This window comes from Papio anubis, chromosome 9 (genome assembly GCF_008728515.1).
Source record: "Papio anubis isolate 15944 chromosome 9, Panubis1.0, whole genome shotgun sequence".
Lineage (NCBI taxonomy): Eukaryota > Metazoa > Chordata > Mammalia > Primates > Cercopithecidae > Papio > Papio anubis.
Window position 1 is genome coordinate 121,614,471 of NC_044984.1, and position 19,803 is coordinate 121,634,273.

The 19,803-nt window shown below is 39.7% G+C and overlaps 1 long non-coding RNA gene across 1 annotated transcript in view; it reads right to left on the reverse strand.

The window, feature by feature from the left end:
• LOC108581166 overlaps positions 1-19,803 on the reverse strand; it is a 78,512-nt gene that overhangs the window by 33,058 nt on the left and 25,651 nt on the right. Inside the window, exon 3 of the long non-coding RNA XR_001893078.3 lies at positions 6,049-6,141. This is a non-coding gene — a long non-coding RNA (uncharacterized LOC108581166). The remainder of the gene's footprint in view (positions 1-6,048; positions 6,142-19,803) is intronic.

The window sequence follows — 19,803 nt, forward strand, 5'->3', positions numbered from 1 at the left end:
TGAAGAGGAAAGGAAAGGAAGCCATAAACAGCAGATATCTACTTATTGGACGACAGAAGAAACAAAACAAGATAAAACCCTTCCCAAGGATTCTTTTCTGGGCGCTCAATTCTAATTCTCTTCCACCTGTCTGTGCCTAAATAGAGAGGGGAGCCTTAGGCACATCAGGTGGTCTTGTGCCTGCATCCCACTGCCTTGTTTGGGATTACAGTTTCCTGTTAGCCTATTTAATTATCTCAGTTCATATGCTTTTGGCAGGAGTTTAAAATAAATTTACAACTGAGTACTTTCATTCCAGCCAAGCCACAAGACCTGCTGACAACTCTTTAATTGAAAAAGTGTTTTCAATTTTCAAAGAGACCTGGGATTATATTAAAAAATGATCTGGCTCTTCTGTCATTGCCATTACGCTGTATCACCTGACAGGTCCATAAACATTGATTTGATGTTAAAAATGTTTGATACTGTTGGCCAGGAGCTACATTATTCATACACAAACAAGTACATACTTATATCAATAATGTATACAAATAGATTTCTTCCTCTAAATTATATTTAGTGACTTAGGAGTTGGTCCATAAGACACATTCGGTAATAAAAAAATTTTAATGTTGCTGTTAAGGAGGTGAGGACAGAGTTTGGTCAATAACGGTGTGCCCATTAAATGACATATTATTCAGCAGTTAAAAAGCCACTTCCCAAAGCTTACCAGAAAATGTTTCTGAGCTATATTTTATACTTAAAATGCTGATAAATATGAAAATATATGTATTAATATATCACAAGGCTCAAAGTTAACATGTCAAAAAGGATGTACAATGAACGTTGTTCTACCACTCCTGACATTTGGCCCCTTAGTTCCTCGCCCAAACAATTGTTTCCTTTTTGTGTATGTCCTAACAATGTGTTTACATAAGCAAATATATTTATGCATGTGTGTATTTATGGGTACATACATTTATATATGTATGTGTATTTGTATGTTATAAAATTATATTTATATAGACAAAAGTGACCTTAAGACAACACACGGCTATGCCCTGTGCAGGTCCACTTACAAGTGGGTTTTTTAAAATAAATATATTACAAAATGATTTGGAGATTCTCAGCAATCTGGAAACCTCACAAACCATGTCACCAATAGCAAAACAAAATAAGAAAAAGTTAGGTATGTCATGAATGCATAAAATATACATATATACCAGTCTATTTATGTGTTAATCAACTGTTGATGTTATCAGTAAGGCTGTCAGTCAACAGAAGGCTGTTGGTAGCTAGGTTTTGAAAGAGTTGAAAATTACGTGCAGATTTACTGCCATGTGGGGAGTTGGTGCTTCTGACCCCTGCATTGGTCAAGGATTACCTGTATCAGTATGAATAGTTACATGTGTGTGCATTCTGAAATACTATGGTAATAGAAGAAAAGGAAAGTGTGGAAGAGCAGATACGATTGGTTCCACTTTGTGTGAAAGAGGAAAAATCTAAATATATGTGGGCGTGTAGATATAGTTGCTATTTAGAAGGACAAACAGGAATGGCATAAGAGAGAAAAAAATAGTTTCAGCTGTTTACATTTTGCAATTTTTTAAATGTCTGTTACTTGCACATATGAAAGTTTTAATGAAAAATCTATTTTTCAGGGCTTTGATATTCATGACATTTCTTCCATTTATAAACACACAGTGTCTTTCTCTTTCCTAGAGTCTGGCTGGCCTCGAACGTGCCATGACTGTAGAATACAATAGGAGGGAGACTGTACCAGCTCCAAGCCAGCTTTTCTGATACCTACGGCTTCTGGTTCTTCCAGAGGAGAAGTCAGCCACTAGGTAAGAAGTCAACTCACACTGAGGCTGCCATGCAGGGAGGAAGCCTAAGCTAGCCTGGTGGGGAGGCCACATGGTAGACAACCGAGGAACCCAGTGGACAGGGCAAATTGAGACCCCAGACATGAAACCAGCTGAGTCATCCCAGTCCTTTGTATGATTACAACCACAGCTCCCATTATTATGGCTCAAAGATGGTCCATATCGCCTCTCCCCGAGCAAATTCTCACCCAAAGAATCATGAGGAACTAAAATGGTTGTTCTTTCACATTACTATGGTTAGAGGTGGTTTGTTACATTACAACAGACAACTGAAGCAAGCGTGCAGAACCTTACTTTCCGGAAATTGAGAAGGATAGTGCAGGGTTTGTGTGGCTGAGAAGCAAACACAAGTATTTATGTCACCTTTGTGGCTGAGAAGTATTGCAGGTGCAATTTTAAAAGCTCCATGGATAAATAGCTCATGTAGGTCCAAGTCCAGGCTTTGAATGCCCTACGGTTCCCTTGTTGGAAGCACCAGCCTCAAAGTGAATAAAGCAAATGTATCGATCACCCTGTACGCCATTGGGTGACACAGAAGGTTTTAACGAGAGCATCTCGTCTACCTCACTGTGAACTAAAGAAAGACAAATCACGACTCCTTGGAACTTCATTTTCCCCTAGTATGGAGATGTTCTTATCCTGGGACAACTCCAATGTCTTATTGAAAGCATCAAATAAGATAACTCTGGGTGAAAGTGTTTTATACACTGTAAAGTGTGGTACAGACCTAGTGACTTTCCAGATCCTATTTTGAAGAAAAAACAATTATTCAGACCTTGAATTACAGCAGAACTAACAAATAGGAGGCAGGCTGGCATAAGACCTAAGATTGTGTGCGGCACAGAGCAACTGTCTGGGCTGACACTTTGGCTTTTCTATTTATTTCCCACGTGGCCTGATGAATGTGACTTTATTTCTCTGTACCTTACTTTGCTTATCTATAAAATAAGGATGTTAATACCCACCTCTCATGGTGCCGTACAACTTACATAAGCAAATACCTTTGAAGTGCTTCAAACAACATCTTGCACATAACAAGTGTGTTGCTGCTATTTTGATTATAATAATAATGTAAAGCTTTCCGTATCTTTATGTTCTTCCAAACACTTTTGTTTTGATGAGAGAGTGGTTGAGTCATAACATTTGAAACTTGGAATGACCTTACTATTGATTCATCTAACCCAACCCTCTCCCGGTATTATCAATAGCCTCATCAATCGTCCCTCACGCTTGCACATTTTCTGAAATGGGAACTCACTATCTCCCTGGTAGCCTCTATCCTTGTTGTGGAGCTCTGATAATTTGCTTCAAGTAAGTGTCCAACACTGAAGTTGCTGAGTCAGATGGCATATTCACTCACAAGCCTTTCAATTCTAGTTCCCAATGTGTCCTTAAGAAAAGTGATATTCATATACAGTACTACTCATAAAGTGACCAATTCAACATGACCTGAAGAAAGGAGAGTTGTATTAAAAGCCACTTTCCAGTTTGAGCAACAAAACAGTAACTATTCCTCGTTCCTATTTTATATTAATTATAGAACTAATGAAGCTGAGTATTTTTTCTCAAATGTTGACTGTCTTACTTTTTCCATTTTGACTTGCCTGTTAATGTCCTTCATCTATTTATTTGATGCATTTGCTTTTACCTTGATTAATTTATAAATTCCCTGCCTTAAGCATACTCATTCTTTGTTAGAAAGTTTGAAAATAGTTTCCCCAACATGTCATTTACATTTTAGTTTTGATTTTGGTCTAATGTGATAAACAGATATTTTAAACTGTTTTGTAGCTAAGTTATTTTTTATGGTTTATTCTTTAGCTTGTATGATACAAAAGTCTTCCTTGTCTATACATCATACCAATACTCACTTCCTTGTTTTTCTCTGCTCATTATAAGTGATTTCATTTTGACATGACAGCTAATGCATTTTGTGGCACTAAAGCCCATAAGGTTATCCTTCTCTCATTCCAATAAGACCAGGGGGTATTTATTGCTTCACAAAGGAATGGCAGTTAAAAGGGAAATAAGACATGGAAATATGGGAGTGTGTGTTGCTGCGAAGGGTCCCGCTTTCGGCCATCTATCTTCCCTCAACAATCCTCAGCCTTCACCTGGTATGTCCCAGGACAGGAACAGAGTCCTGCTGTCTTTCCAAGGGAATGTCACGGAAGGGTGCCAAGGCTTCAATAATTTGTTCTAAAAATGGCTTTGGAGAAAGATGTCATGATGTGTTTTCAGTTAGTTGCACCTGAGACAGCTACAGACTTTAATCTCATCAAGTGCAGTGACTAGAGCAGCCAAATATTTTTCATAAGAAAAATGGGCAAGAAATGACTGCAAGAAAGCCCAGGAGGTAGATGCTTTCTCATCAAGGCAAAGACTGAATCCTCAGCACTGTCTAAGCTGTCACATAATATATAGACGTAAGTCCTGTACCATTACCAGAGACACAGGGATGACGGAAAAAACTTAAAATTAAAAAAAAAAAAGATTAAAAGAGCCTCATCACGTCAACACCTATCAAGATGTCAGCCTTGTGAGACTGAACAGAGAACCTGGTCATGTGTGCCTGGACTTCTGGCCCCCAGAACCATGAGCTTATAAATTGTAAGCCTCTAAATTTATGATAAGATTTTAGGCAGCATAGAAAACTAATATGTAAGAGTTATTTGATAATGGCTTGACAAGTTGAGGAAGCATTTGCTGTACATCTCACATGAGCTGCTTTAGTAGAGCAATACCCAGCACTGTCTGATCTCTCTCTCTCTTTCTCTTTCTCAAACACACACACACACAATTGATGCAATGCGTGTGTGATGTAACTCCAGTACAGAAAAAGGTCTACCTATTTAGAAGCAAGCCCACCTGGAATCCAGATGTTGATTTCTAATACCATTCTCCCATGAAAAGAACCCCAGTTTCCTGGGAAAATGACTGCTTCTAGAACTGAGACAGAGGATACACAAAATGAGGCTGGAATATCTTGTGTGAGAAAGTAAGAAAGTCCTCAAAAGAAAAAAAATCATTGTTGGGGGTATGCAAAGGTACAAACTGAAAGAGCTCTCAGTAGCCAATGCTAGACAAATTCATGCAACAAAATAAATAAAATATTTTTGGGTAACCCAAAGTACAAAGAAAATATTCATGAGACATCTTGACATAAATGCTTAAATCAATCAATAGAAGAGAAGAAACAAGTCTCTTGTGCAGAATAATTCCAAGTAATTTATGTAGATTTTCTGCCCTCAAGGAGGTTCAGCATAACTCATCAGTCCTTCAGTGAGGACTGGACCTAAATAACCACAGCCATGATGACATGTCAGGACAGTTAGTTCTTTTTCAACCTCATTTGGCAAGAGCCCAAATCATTCTCATCTGTTTCCCATGGCTTTATGGAGTAAAAAAATAAAATTCTAAATATGAGTTTCTTTTCTGCCATCACTATTAGCATCACTAATACATACCCTATATACCCTATATGCAATGCTTCAAAGAGGGTTTTTACCTGGGAGTTTCTATGGTAGGGAATTTCATTCTCACCATTTTACAATCCAGGAAAGTAAGGTGTGGGTTAGTGACACTCGTTGCAAGGTAACTCAGATATTAAGTAGTTGATTTGTGGTTTTCTGGTGGAGTGCAGACCTACCTGTCCCCAGTTGCTCCCCACATGGGTTAGGATACTGAGACCAGTGTTGAGATTGTTGATCCAAAAATGCACCCAAAATGTATGTAACGGTTTATTAGTCACAAAATGGGACTTTTGGGGGACAGCAGGATTGTTCCTGGTACCAATGGAGCCCATGGCTTGAGTGGGGCAGAGGGTGGGGGATAGAGGGAGGGCAGCCTTGCCTCTGATTGCTAATGGGAGGCGGGCCGGGTGGGCTCCAGTGCACAGGTCCTGGCGTGCATGGCTCAACTCCCTACAGTGCTGAGGGAGGTGATGCTGGATTTTCTTACCGGGGCAGGTGAGGGGTGGGGCTTGAAAGGGGTCAGGGGCCAACCATTAAAAATGGAATCAGACTCTGTATCACAGCAGTGATGTAGAATATTAAACTCAGCTCTTGGGACTCTGAAACCACTAGGGGGTTTCTACCCCACAGCAGCTGCCGTATACAACATGGTCATGGAGATGCACACAGACCACATGCAGGCAACGTCTTGCACTTTGAGTATTACTCACCACTGTGATTCCTGGGCTGCATCACTCCTCACTAGTGAGCCTGTCTCCTAGGCACACTGGAGATGATCAAAGTCCCTATATTGTAGGACTGTCCTGAGAAGTAAATGAGACAAAATAACAGAGATGCTTAACTTAGAGCCTACTGTGTTGTAAATGAATAAACATGGAACTCAGTTAATTATTATTCACTCAACAGCATCAGTCTATTTTCCTACCCACAGGGTTCTGCATCCAACCTCAGGCAAAGGTGCAAGTCATGGGGTTTTCCCAGTGAGTAGAATGGCCTGATGGAGGTGTCAACTCTACACCATGGCTGGGGAATATGGATGAGTAATCTGCTTAGCAGGACTTTACTGAACATTTTGTGTTTGTTTTGTTTTGTTTTTGTAATTGTGTGTGCCAGGCACCATTCTAGGTGCCATAGACACAGCGTGAATCAAGATAGGCAAGATTCCTGCCTTGTGCAGTGTACATCCAAGTGGGACGAGTCAGTGATGCCCATGTTCACAAATAAATAAGCAAGGTGGCTTAAAACATTATCAGTTTGCTGTCTTATACTTTTAGAGGTCTGAGTCTAGAAATTGGTCTGTGTGGCTGAAATGAAGCTATCAGCAGGGCCGTGTTCCTGTTGCAGGCTCCAGAGGAACATCTACTCCTGGCTCTGTGTTCCTGTCGGAGGCTCCAGGGGACAGCCTACTCCTAGCTGTCTTTTCCAGTTTCCAGAGGCCACCTGCAGTCCTTTCCTTAGGTCCCTCTGCCAGCAATCCTGACACTCCAACCTCTGCTGTTGTGGTCACCTCTCCTCTGACTCTGACCCTCAATCCTTCTCCTTATTAGAAAACATGATTACACGGGACTCACACAGATAATTTTGGGTAATCTCCCAATTCAAGGCACTGAATCACATCTGCAAAGTCCCTTTTTACAAAGTAACATGTTCACCAGCTCCAGGGATTAGCATATGGACCTTTTTTAGGAGGCCCCTTGCGTATTGCACAACTTTGTATATTAAACCAATGAAAACTGAGTTCAAATCAAAGAGCACACATTCAAATGGCCCACAATCACCAGGAAGATCAGATACATGGGTCAAAAGGAAGAGGCTTGGCAATGGAAATTCACATTAATTTGCTCAAACTGCTGTAACAAAACCCCACAGACTGGTGGCTTAAACAGCATAAATGCATTTCCTCACAGTTCTGGAGGCTGGAAGATCTGAGATCAAGGTGTCTGCAGGGTGGCTTTCTTCTGAGGCCTCTCTCCTTGGCTTGTAGGTGGCCATCTTCTCCCTGTGTCCTCACATAGCCCACTTGGTGTCTGTGCCCTAATCTCCTTTTCCATCTTTTTTTGTTTTTCTTTTCTTTCTTTCTTTCTTTTTCTTTTTTTTTTTTGAGATGGAGTCTCACTCTGTTGTCTGGGCTGGAATGCAGTGGTGCAATCTCGGCTCACTACAACCTCCGCCTCCGAGGTTCAAGTGATTCTCCTGCCTCAGCCTCTGGAGTTTACAGGCACCTGCCATCACACCCAGTTTTGTTTTTTTGTTTTTTGTTTTTTTGATTTTTAGTAGAGATGGGGTTTCACCATGTTGGCCAGGCTGGTCTCAAACTCCTGACCTCAGGTGATCGATCCACTGGCCTCAGCCTCCCAAACTGCTGGGGTTACAGGTGTGAGCCACCGTGTCTGGTCCTAATCTCCGCTTCTTATAAAGACATCAGTCAGATTGGATTAGGACCTGCCATAACAACCTCATTTTTACTAAATTATGACTGCTCTAAAGACCCAATCTCCACATACAGTTACATTCTGATGTCCCGAAGGTGAGAAGTTGAACATACGTATTATGAGCACACACAATCCAGCTCATGACAGAACCCAGAGCAGCAGAGTGGGCTGCAGTGACAGGAGGAGTAACTGCTCTGTCTAAGGGGGTGACAGCTCCAGCCAGGGGTCACCCCATAGAAATGTGGGCTCCTGAGACATAATAGTCTCCTGGATTTTCAACAGAAGTCCAATGAAAGTTTTCATTTTGTTTGTTTTGTGTATGTTCTTGTTTACTGTTTAAATAAGCCATCCTGGATTAACAATCTGCATACCCAGAATCTCTCTTACCCCTCTGGACACGCTGTGGGAGAAGGGAGGGGGCTTCTCTTCTCCTGCTTTGTCTTACCTCCCTTGCATCCAGAGTGGTGATGAGTTATGGAGGGAGAAGACAGAAGATGTAACAAAGAGGCTACCTGTCTAGGACTGACATGAGATGGTGCAGGTACTCTCTGGGCAGGGCACCTGTTGAAAGGAGCTGTTTTTGCAAAACATCTCCATCCAAAAAAAGGAGTATGAGGGTACCACCCTTGACTCTTCCAGCTCCTACATTGGACTTTGACTTCCATGAGGGCAGCACAGGCTTGACTTTTGATTCTAACTCCTGTACAAGGCCAAGCCACAGACACAAGTCAGTTGATACCTGTTAAATTTATGAATAAGTCAAAGAAATGCCTTGGAAAGAGAAATATGTTCTACCAGGAAATAACCCTGAGAAACCTTGCAGGTCTGCAACTGTGCTGAGGCTGCAGGGCCTCTGGGACTTCAGTCAAAGCACCCAGATGAGTGGGCGGCACCCTCTGCCTGCTGTATCTTGATGACAATGAGAAGGATGATCTCAGTTTCCTCTCTGAGCAAGAGAACCACAGATTTTAAAGGATCCGGCAATCTGTGTTGAGAAACCACCTACGAATGACTTGTTTTCATTGGTCTATATAGGAGTATCAAGAGCTCTTCAATTTCTTCCATAATTTCATCAGGATCCACTAATGAGAAAGACAGCTGAACCAAGAGATGGGAATTGCAGTCAACAAAATCAGAGAAAAGGAAAAGCTCCTTGATTTACTCACATCTTTTCCTTCCTTTCTCTGCAGTCTTATTTGAATGGGGAAAGCTAGCTAATGACTATTTCAATTCCGCCAAAACCTGAGAATGATGCCAAAATCCAACCGACAATATATTAACAAGATACAACTCTAAGGAAAGGTTGGCAGCACAATTACATGCACAAAGAGTAAGCAAATGCTAGTCTTTCTGTCTAATTGTCGCATGAGACGACATTCCACGGTTTCAGGCACATGCAAGCTACTTCAGGAATCAAAGTCCACTAAGGAAGAGTGGGGATTTGTGATGTAATAGGAAACATTTCCAAGCCTTACAGAGCAAGGGAAAACTGAGACTCCTCAAGCATCATAAAATGAGATCTTCCCCGAGTCTAAGAAGAGCCCACTAGAGAGGCATTATAGGTGTTTATGCCTCTCTAGGACGCCAGGCAGGATTCAGGCTATAACCCCGGAGGCTGGTGAGGAACCTACAAGAACAGGAGCCCTCAGAGCTGGGGCCAGCTCCTTCCCCAAAACTTTCTCCAGGTAAATCCTCTGTGCACCTAAGGCCTGAAAGGCTCACAATAGGGTTAAAATAAAATCTCTCTTTCAGTGACAGGGTTGAATCTTCAAATGCCTGGTGATGCCTAAAACATACACAAACTTATTTGCAAGTAAGCACAAGTTAGCATGAACAGCCACTGCAGCACCCCAACACAGTATAATAAAGAATATTTCTGCTTCTGAAACAAAGGTGGGAAGTGGATTTCCTGCAATAATAAATTCGTTACTACGTGTTCATCCAGAGAACCAGACCCACCAAGAGCCACTGGCTGCAGGCCTAAGCATTCTCTGGATCTGTTTTAATGCAAATGAAATCTATCTTTTTTATTTTAAAAACAACATTGAAGTCATAGAAGAAAAATAAGAAAAGTTTCTCCTACAAGTGAAGTTTACTATTCATTTCTACCTCTTTTTCTGTCTAAAGTGTTCCATGCTGCCCTCACGGAAGTCAAAGTTGAGTGAAAGAACTGGATGAGTCAACATTGGTGTCCTCATCTAATCTCAGCCATTTAGGAATACAGGTGATTAAAGGCAGCTTCCTGGCCAGGCGCGGTGGCTCACGCCTGTAATCCCAGCACATTGGGAGGCCGAGGCGGGAGGATCGCAAGGTCAGGAGATCAAGACCATCCTGGCCAACATGGTGAAACCCTGTCTCTACTAAAAATACAAAAATTAGCAGGGCGTAGTGGTGCATGCCTGTAGTTCCAGCTACTCGGGAGGCTGAGGCAAGAGAATCACTTGAACCTGGGAGGCAGAGGTTGCAGTGAGCCGAGATTGCACCACTGCACTCCAGCCTGGGGACAGAGTGAGACATAGTTTCAAAGAAAAAAAAGCAGCTTCCCTTTCCTCAGCTCAGAGGTGGATCAATGATCAACGTACAGGAACAAATAAAATATGTAAAGACAAATACAGTTTTTATTATTTTCTGGGGAAAAGTTCAGTCTCTAGGCTCATGGAGTCAGTGTTTCCATAGCCAACCAAGGATGACCAGTCTTGGGGCTGTACCTAACTAGCATAGGATGTCGGGCTGCTGTTGACCACGAAAGTCTCAGAACAGAGCTGCCCTGCTGGAGAGGCAGAGGATAGAGAGAGGATGAAGTTACGGGCAGGTAAGTAGCATATTCTTTTCTATCTGAAGGGGACCAGATAAAATTGCTTGGACTTTACTAACTAATGTTTTATGATAGAGAAAACAAGCAGATTTTTTTTTCTCAGTAAGAGCCCGGTGTTACTTAAGATGGTTGTCTCTATTGAATGGAAGGGAAAGAAAGAAAGAGTGAGAGAGGGAGGAAGAGAAAGAGATTGAGAGAGAGAGGGAGGGGAGGGGAGAGAGAGAGAGAGAGAGAGAGAAGAGAAACAATGCAAATCCCCAATAGATCATCATATGCACTCATTTTATCTCCAGTTGTCTGTGTTTTGTGGCAATTATTAAAGTTTCTCTGTATTCCCAATGCCCTTTTGTGAACTGTTAATACAATGTTACTAAATCACTTATTATTATTATTATTATTATTATTATTATTATTATTTGAAATGGAGTCTCACTCTGTCACCCAGGCCAGAGTGCAGTGGTGCAATCTCATCTCACTGCAACCTCTGCCTCTTGTGTTTAAGCGATTCCTGGCCTCAGCCTCCAGAGTAGCTGGGATTACAGGTGCCTGGACCACATCCAGATAATTTTTGTATTTTTAGTACAGATGGGGTTTTGCCATGTCAGCCAGGCTGGTCCAGAACTCCTAACCTCAAGTGATCTGCCCACTTCAGCCTCCCAAATTGTTGGGCTTACAGGCGTGAGTCACCGCGCCCAGCTAAATCACCCTTCTATTTAATAAAGACATGGCACTAGAATCTGTTTCTCTCTGCTCATTTCCAGTTAACTCTGCGCTGAAGCCTCAGCCCTTCCCTGCTGGGTGGGCCAAGGTTTGCTGCGGTTTGTATTTATGCATTTCAGAAATCTCTGCAGGCTGCTGGAATCATTATCTCTCAGGGTTCAGAAATTGCAAATGCACTGATCTTTTTCCGCAATACTACAGCAATGACTTCCCCTTAGAGTCTTCTCCATCTTCGTATTGTCAGGTAAGTCAATAGAGTTAAAAAGAAATTGAAAATACAGTCATTGGTGCCAATTGCCAGGGAGGGAAGGCTTCAGTGTGGCTTTGTAAAGAAGTAATGAAGGTGAGAGAAAGGGGGATTTTGTTCCCTGGTGGACGTTTCTGTTTCATTTTGTTTGTTTTTTTTCTTTCTCTCTCACTTCGAACATTCTACAGATACAAGTAACATAAATTCCAATTCCACATGTTTTAACTGAAAAAGGAAAAACAGATACTAGAGGTTGTTGCTTGTTGACTCACATCACTGAAAAGACCAGGGTCTGAACTGGCTGACCGCAGGCTTGCCTAGAACCTGTGGCTTTGTGACTCAGTTTTCCTCCCTCTCTTCATTCCATCTTCTGCTAGGCTGGGTGAGTCCATGTGATGTGGCCTTATAGATTCAGGACATACCATCCACTTACAACATTTTACAGAAAAGATATCATCTCTTTCTTGTGGCTCCAGAAAAAAAAAATACTTAAGATTTACTCTGCTTAGACCAATCTGAGCCCATCCAGTGATAATATCCATAACTGTGGGAACCATCTGACTAGTCATATCTGGGTTCCATGATCCATCCCTGAGTCTGGACACAGAGACCATCTGAATCACATGGACTGAGAATAGGGGAGAAGTCTTCACTAAATAAAATTGGGTGCCTCTTACCACACACACAAAATGTAGAGGGATGGGCATTTGCAAATATAAGTATTTGCAACCAGTCAAAATTAATTTAAATCACTGAATTGTATAAACAGTGTCTGCAGGCTATAATTATCTTTTGGGCTTCTAATTTGCAGCATGTGACTAAAATACCATTTATTGTTAGATCTTTAGGTTATCCCCAATTTTACACTATTATAAACAATGCAGATGTGAAGATATTTGAACTGAAGTTCTTAAAAACAATATGTGATTAATTCCTTGGAGGCAATGTCAATAACTGAGACTTCTGTTAAAGGTCATCTATTTTCCAAAGTTTTTGATATGTGTTGTAAAAATGTCTTAGAAAACATTTGAACTAACTCAGGGCCTCACTAGCAGCATCTGTGTATGTTGGTCTCTTGATATATTTCACACTTTTGACTATGATTGTATTTCTACATATGTATTAATGTAACTAACATATAGTGATTTTGTCATTAAAATTCACACATATTTGATATTTGGTAAGCTTGAACATCTTTCATTTCTGTAGTGCTTGTTTATGTTTCTTCTTTGGTCCATTATCCATTCTTGTTACTTGTTCATTTGTTTAGATTCTTTATATGTCAAAGGTATTATCAAAGGTTCCAATTCTACATCTTATTTTTTTTAAATCTAAAAAGTAATTTTAATACAAGTTTAGCTTTTAACCACATGAGCCATGGTATTTCTTAAAATGTTTCTGAGCTTTAAAATATATGACATCCCAGTCTAATAATGGAAGTACACTCTTCGATAAGAGGTATGTGATTAGAATTCCAGGTATAATACATCCTACTTAAGTAACAGCCTGTTTCCCAATATACATATCACAAGAGTGTGTTCTTAGAAGCCCTTTAATCAAATGCATATTGTTTTCTAAGTTTAACTTCACATATATTTCCTCATCATTGAAGTGTAATTTTACCTGTGATCAGTACCACTAAATATGATCTCATGCTGTTCCTACCCTTGTACTTTGTAGTCTCATGATACCAAACGAAATGTAATTAAACACTTAACACATAGAAGAAAAGTTAGTCTATCACATATAGTAATACTTACATAAGTGACTTATGTGATAATCATGTCCCTATGTAGTAAAATTTTTCAAATGTTTGTTCTTGCTCACACATCTTCAACCTGGAATTCCTCTTCCATTCTTTTTGCCAGTGTCATTATCACTTCTGAAAACTTTTTCTGAACCTCTTTGCTGTGCTAAGTCTGCTTCTTCTGTTTCCTAGCACCCTATGCAGACCTCTATTGTAGCACTGGACATCGTACATCTAAATTACTTATGTATTACTCAGTCTCTTAAAATATGAACTCCTTGAGGAATAAGAATGTCTCTTATTAAACCTGAATTGTCAGTGTTTTATGCAGTCCCTGTCACATAGTAGCAACTAAATATATGCCTTACCTGAAAGAATAAGAAAACAACTGTTCTGAAATCCCTGATATTTTATTATATTTTTTTGAGACAGAGTTTCGCTCTTGTTGCCCAGGCTGCCGTGCATTGGCATGATCTCGGTTCACTGCAGCCTCCACCTCCCGGGTTCAAGCTATTCTCCTGCCTCAGCTTCCTGAGCAGCTGGGATTATAGGCATGCACCACCACGCCCAGTTAATTTTGTATTTTTACTAGAGACGGGGTTTCACCATGTGGGTCAGGCTGGTCTCAAACTCCTGACCTCAGGTGAGCGACCGGCCTCGGCCTCCCAAAGTGCTGGGATTACATGATATTTTATTTTACTTAGAAGTAAAAGGCTAAAGGAGTCATTGTTTTTAATTTAATATGTGTGAAATGTCAGACTCTGGCTCCAGCTATATTTACAGTTCAGCCACCATTCATAAACGTAGAAGGACTTATGAAATATGCATCTCCACATGGTCATAATTCATCACTCCTCACAAAGGGAGCTGTGTTCCTCCTTGGGGCTGGGAGTAATGTCATTCTGAAATGTGCAGGCTATTTTAAGACTGGGACCTTTACTTTTCTCACCTCAGTCACAGGCTCTGGCTCAGAAATCCTATTTTTGGCTCCCGCTCCCTGCACACTTTTCATACCTGTATTGGATAGAATGTGCTCAATGACTTGGGAAAAGTCAGTATGAGGCATTCTTCATTAAAGTAATTAGTGCCAGTTGCTGCAACAGGGAACGCCTGAGACCTTATTGCCTTAAGGCAGTGAAATTGACTTCTCCTGTAAGTCCAGCTTCATTGCAGCGAGTGAAATAGTGATCAACAGGAGGCGCGCCCGTCCTTACCTGCCTCAGCCAAGATTGCTGCAAATCAATCATGCTGAGTCCACAGGTGAGGAATAGCCAGATGGCCCCAACTTACCATCAGAGGACCCCGGGAACTGTAGGGGAGTACCTGGGTATATGTAGGGCACATCTGGTCTTTGTTACACAGCATCAAGCTTTCCACTATTATCAAAACTCATTTTAACACCTAGATAGAAACAAATTTCTGCCTGAAAAGGGTCTGATACTTTGCAATTTTCTTGCTTCTACAGCACATTCAGGCTGCAGCACAGAAACTCCTGACCTTCACGTTATATCACTGTAATTACTTTAAACATGGTAAGTTAAGAAAAACAAATGAACAAACAAAAAGCTTTGTGAGAAAATAGAGTCAGACACAGCAAGTGGCTTTCATTTCCTGAACCTATTTTCTAATTATGATTCTAATTTTTCTTTTCTTTTTTTGATAGTTTAAAGTTTATTGTTCTTTATATAAACCTTTTAATTTCAAACTGTTTCAGATTTACAGAAAGTTGTTTGGATGGTACAGTGTTCCCAAACACTCTTACTCTACTACATCTTCCATTATCCTGATATACTTACCACAATGAATGACAAAATACAAGTACATTGTCATTAAATAAAGTCCATTCTCTTTTCAGATTTCCTCAGATTTTCCCTAATATCCTTTTCAAGTTCCATTATTCTATCCAGAATATCACATTAGTTATGTCTCCTTCTCTTGCCTATAACAATTTCTCAGACTTCTCTTTTCATTTTTAATTAATAAGCTCTACACTTTTAAGAAATTCTGATACCAGTATCATGCTGTTTTGGTTACTGTAGCCCTGTAGTATAGTTTGAAGTTGGTTAGCATGATGCCTCCAACTTTGTTCTTTTTGCTTAGGATTGCACTGGCTATTTGGGCTCTTTTACAGTTCATCATGAATTTTAAAATACTTTTCTCTAGTTCAAAATCATTATATTGTAAAGACACCTGCATTTTTATGTTCATATCCAGCACTATTCACAATAGCAAAGACATGGAATCAACCTAAATGCCCATCGATGACAGGCTGGATAAAGAAAATGTGGTACATATACACCGTGGAATACTATGCATCCATAAACAAGAACAAGATCATGTCCTTTGCAGGGACATGGATGGAGCTGGAGACCATTACCCTTAGCAGAATAACACAGGAACAGAACACCAAATCCTGCATGCTCCCACTTATAAGTGGGAGCTGAATGATAAGAACACATGGACATATACAGTGAAACAACACACACTGGGGCCTATCAGAGGGTGGAAGGTGGGAGGACGGGGAAGATAAGGAAAAATAACTAATGGGTACTAGGCTTAATACCTGGGTGATAAAATAATCTGTAGAACAAACTCCTAGGACACATGTTTACCTATGTAACAAACCTGCACAATGTACCCCTGAACTTAAAAGTTAACCAACAAAAAATAAATTCTGGTATTCCTTAAATGGTCGGGTAGTCTGTGGAATGTCCCTCCATTGAAATACTTCTGATGTTTTTCTTGTGATTAGACAGCAATTACGTGTTTGGAGAAGAAAGACCACACAGTAAAGTGCCATTCTTGTCATATCATATCAAGGATATATATCATCAATGTGACTTATTACTACTGATGTTATTAAACTTGATCCTTTGGTTAAAGTAGTGCCGTTGTGATTCTCCACTGTACAATTACTTTCCTTCTGATTTCCATACTTTTCCTCTTTGGAAGGAGGTTAGTACACACAGCCCAAAGCTTAAGGAGCAGTAAGTTATGCTCACTTCTTGAAGACTGGCTATCTATATAAATGACATGGAATGCCTCTGCACAGATTTGTCCATTCTTTCCCAGTTATGTATTATCATTTCTACCAGTGTTCGCTCCTGGATGTTAATTTCATATTTGGGTTATAATACTATTTTATCTATTTCTTTGCTCATATTGTCCCAGGCTTGGCCCTTTGGAGCCCTCAGCTGGCTCTGCATTATGTTGACATCACAATTATTTTTTTAAAGCTCTTCATTACTTACTTGTACTATGAGATGCTCCAGGATCATCATACGTATTTCCTACCCTGGTCATAAAGTCAGACATTTCTCCAAAAATACTAGTTTCCATTATTTATATGATGTTAGAAACCAACACTGGGGCTGTAGTGTGCTCATTCATGTTGGGGTGTTGTTTCTATTTCCTCTGAGCTGACAGAGCAAGGAAATATATATGCATATACTAACCCACATGCATGCATCTATAAATATATCCATATGCTACCTTACACAGATATATCTATGTTAAAGTAAATATTATTTCATACTGATGCTCTCAGCTCTAAACTATTATCATATAGATCATTACAGCCTCCTTCCCGTTCAGCTGTAAGTTCTTAATGTGAAAAACCTGAACCCCACTGTATGCAGTCCATTTACATATTTCTTTCCAGAATACATATTAGAGTGGTTTTACAATTGTTAACACAAACCCATGTGAAAAACAGTTCTATCAAATAAAGTACAATGTTTCTGTGCAGTACCTTTTGTTGTTTTACAGACTCCACTAACTTCCAAAGTAATTTAGGTCAGTAACCCCCATCCCTGAAGCTTCAGAGAGGCTTTCATATATTTGTAATATGGTTCAATTTTTTGGCACGTTCTGCATTTCATCCTGTGATTGCCTGCACTCCTAATATTTTCTGATTTGCATACATTCACTCCTCATGCTTTTACCAGTATGTAATGTTGCTCTTTAGCAATGATAATATTTCTTGCTCCGAAGTCTGCTTCTCCTGGAAGTCTGCTTTTCCTGAAATTAATATAGATACTGCAGCTTTCTTTTGATTATTGTTATCACGGTATGCCTTTCTCCATCTCTTTACTTTTCTGATTCTCTATATTTAAAGTAGATTTCTTATAGATAATATATAGCCAAATATTGTTTGTTTGTAGACTGTTTATAACAGTCTCTGTTTTTAATTAGTATATTTTGACCATTCACACTCATATATATATTTCATGTTTGTAACTGTTTACTATTCCTTTGTTCCTTTTTTCTTTTCCATTTTCTTCTGCCTTTTCTGGTATTATTTTTATTTTTTAATTCTATATGCTTATTAATGCTCTTTTTCTTTGTTTCTTCTAAAAAAAAATGGGATACATGTGCAGATCGTGCAGGTTTCTTACATAGGTATACGTGAGCCATGGTGGTTTGCTGCACCTATTGACCTGTCCTCTAGGTTCCCTCCCCTCACAGGCCCTGGTGTGTGTTACTCCCCTCTCTGTGTCCATGTGTTCTCAATGTTCAACTTTCACTTATGAATAAGAACATGCGGTGTTTGGTTTTCTGTTCCTGTGTTAGTTTGCTGAGGATAATGGCTTCCAGCTTCATCCATGTCCCTGCAAAGGACATGATCTCATTCCTTTTTATGACTGTATATTATTTCATGGTGTATATTTACCACATTTTCTTTATCCAGTCTATCATTGATGGGCATTTGGGTTGGTTCCATGTCTTTGCTGTTGTAAATAGTGCTGCAGTAAATGTGCATGTGTCTTTATAGCAGAATGATTTATATTCCATTGGGTATATACCCCGTAATGGGATTGCTGGGTCGAATGATATTTCTGCTTCTAGATCCTTGAGGAATCACCATACTGTCTTCCACAATGGTTGAACTAATTTACATTCCCACCAACAGTGTAAAAGCGTTCCTATTTCTCCACATCCTCTCCAGCATCTATTGTTTCCTGACTTTTTAATAATCGCCATTCTGATTGGCGTGAGATGGTATCTCATTGTGGTTTTGATTTGAATTTCTCTGAAAATCAGTGCTGTTGAGCTTTTTTTTTATATGTTTTTTTGGCTGCGTAATGTCTATAATGTCTTCTTTTGAGAAGTGTCTGTTCATATCCTTTGCCCACTTTTTGATGGGGCTTTTTTTTTTTTTTTTCCCCCTGTAAATATGTTTAAGTTCCTTGTAAATTCTGGCTACTAGATTTTGGTCAGATGGTTAGATTGCAAAAATTTTCTCCCAATCTTTAAGTTGCTTGCTCACTCTGATGATAATTTCTTTTGCTGTGAAGAAGCTCTTTAGTTTAATTAGATTCCATTTGTCAATTTTGACTTTTGTTGCAAATGCTTTTGGCATTTTTGTCATGATGCCTTTGCCCATGCCTATGTCCTGAATGGTATTGCCTAGGTTTTCTTCTAAGGTTTTTATGGTTTGGGGTTTAACATCTAAGTCTCTAATCCATCTTGAGTAAATTTTTGTATAAGGTGTAAGGAAGGGTTCCAGTTTCTGTTTTCTGCATATGGCTATCCCGTTTTCCCAGCACCATTTACTGAATAGGAGATCCTTTCCCTCATTGCTTGTTTTTGTCAGGTTTGTTGAAGACAAGATGGTTGTAGATGTGTGGTGTTATTTCTGAGGTCTCTGTTGTGCTCCATTGGTCTATGTGTCTGTTTTGGTACCAGTACCATGTTGTTTTGCTTACTGTAGCCTTGTAGTATAGTTTGAAGTCAAGTAGCATGATGCCTCCAACTTTGTTCTTTTTGCTTCATATTATCTTGGCTGTACGAGGTCTTCTTTGATTCCATGTTAAATTTAAAATAGGTGTTTTCTAATTCTCTGAAGAATGTCAATGGTAGTTTGATGAGAATAATTTTGAATCTATAAATTATTTTAGCCAATATGGCCATTTTCACAATATTGATTCTTCCCATCCTTGAGGATGGAATGTTTTTCCATTTGTTTGTGTCTTCCCTTATTTCTTTGAGCAGTGGTTTGTAGTTCTCTTTGAAGAGGTCTTTCACATCCCCTGTTAGTTGTATTGCTAGGTGTTTTCCACTCTTTTCGGCAATTGTGAATGACAGTTCATTCATGATTTGGCTCTCTGCTTGCCTATTATTGGTGTAAAGGAATGCTTGTGATTTTTGCACATTGATTTTATATCCTGAGACTTTGCTGAAGTTGCTTATCAGTTCAAGAAGTTTTTGGGCTGGGATGATGATTTTTTTAAAATATAAAATCATGTCATCTGCAAAAAAGACAACTAGACTTCCTCTCTTTCTGTTTGAATACCCTTTATTTCTGTCTCTTACCTGATTGCCCTGGCCATAACTTCCAATACTATGTTGAATAGGAGTGGTAAGAGAGGGCATCCTTGTCTTATGCTGGTTTTCAAAAAGAATACTTCCAGCTTTTGCCCATTCAATTTGATATTTGCTGTGGGTTTGTCATAAATAGATCTTATTATTTGGAGATATGTTCCATCAATACCCAGTTTATTG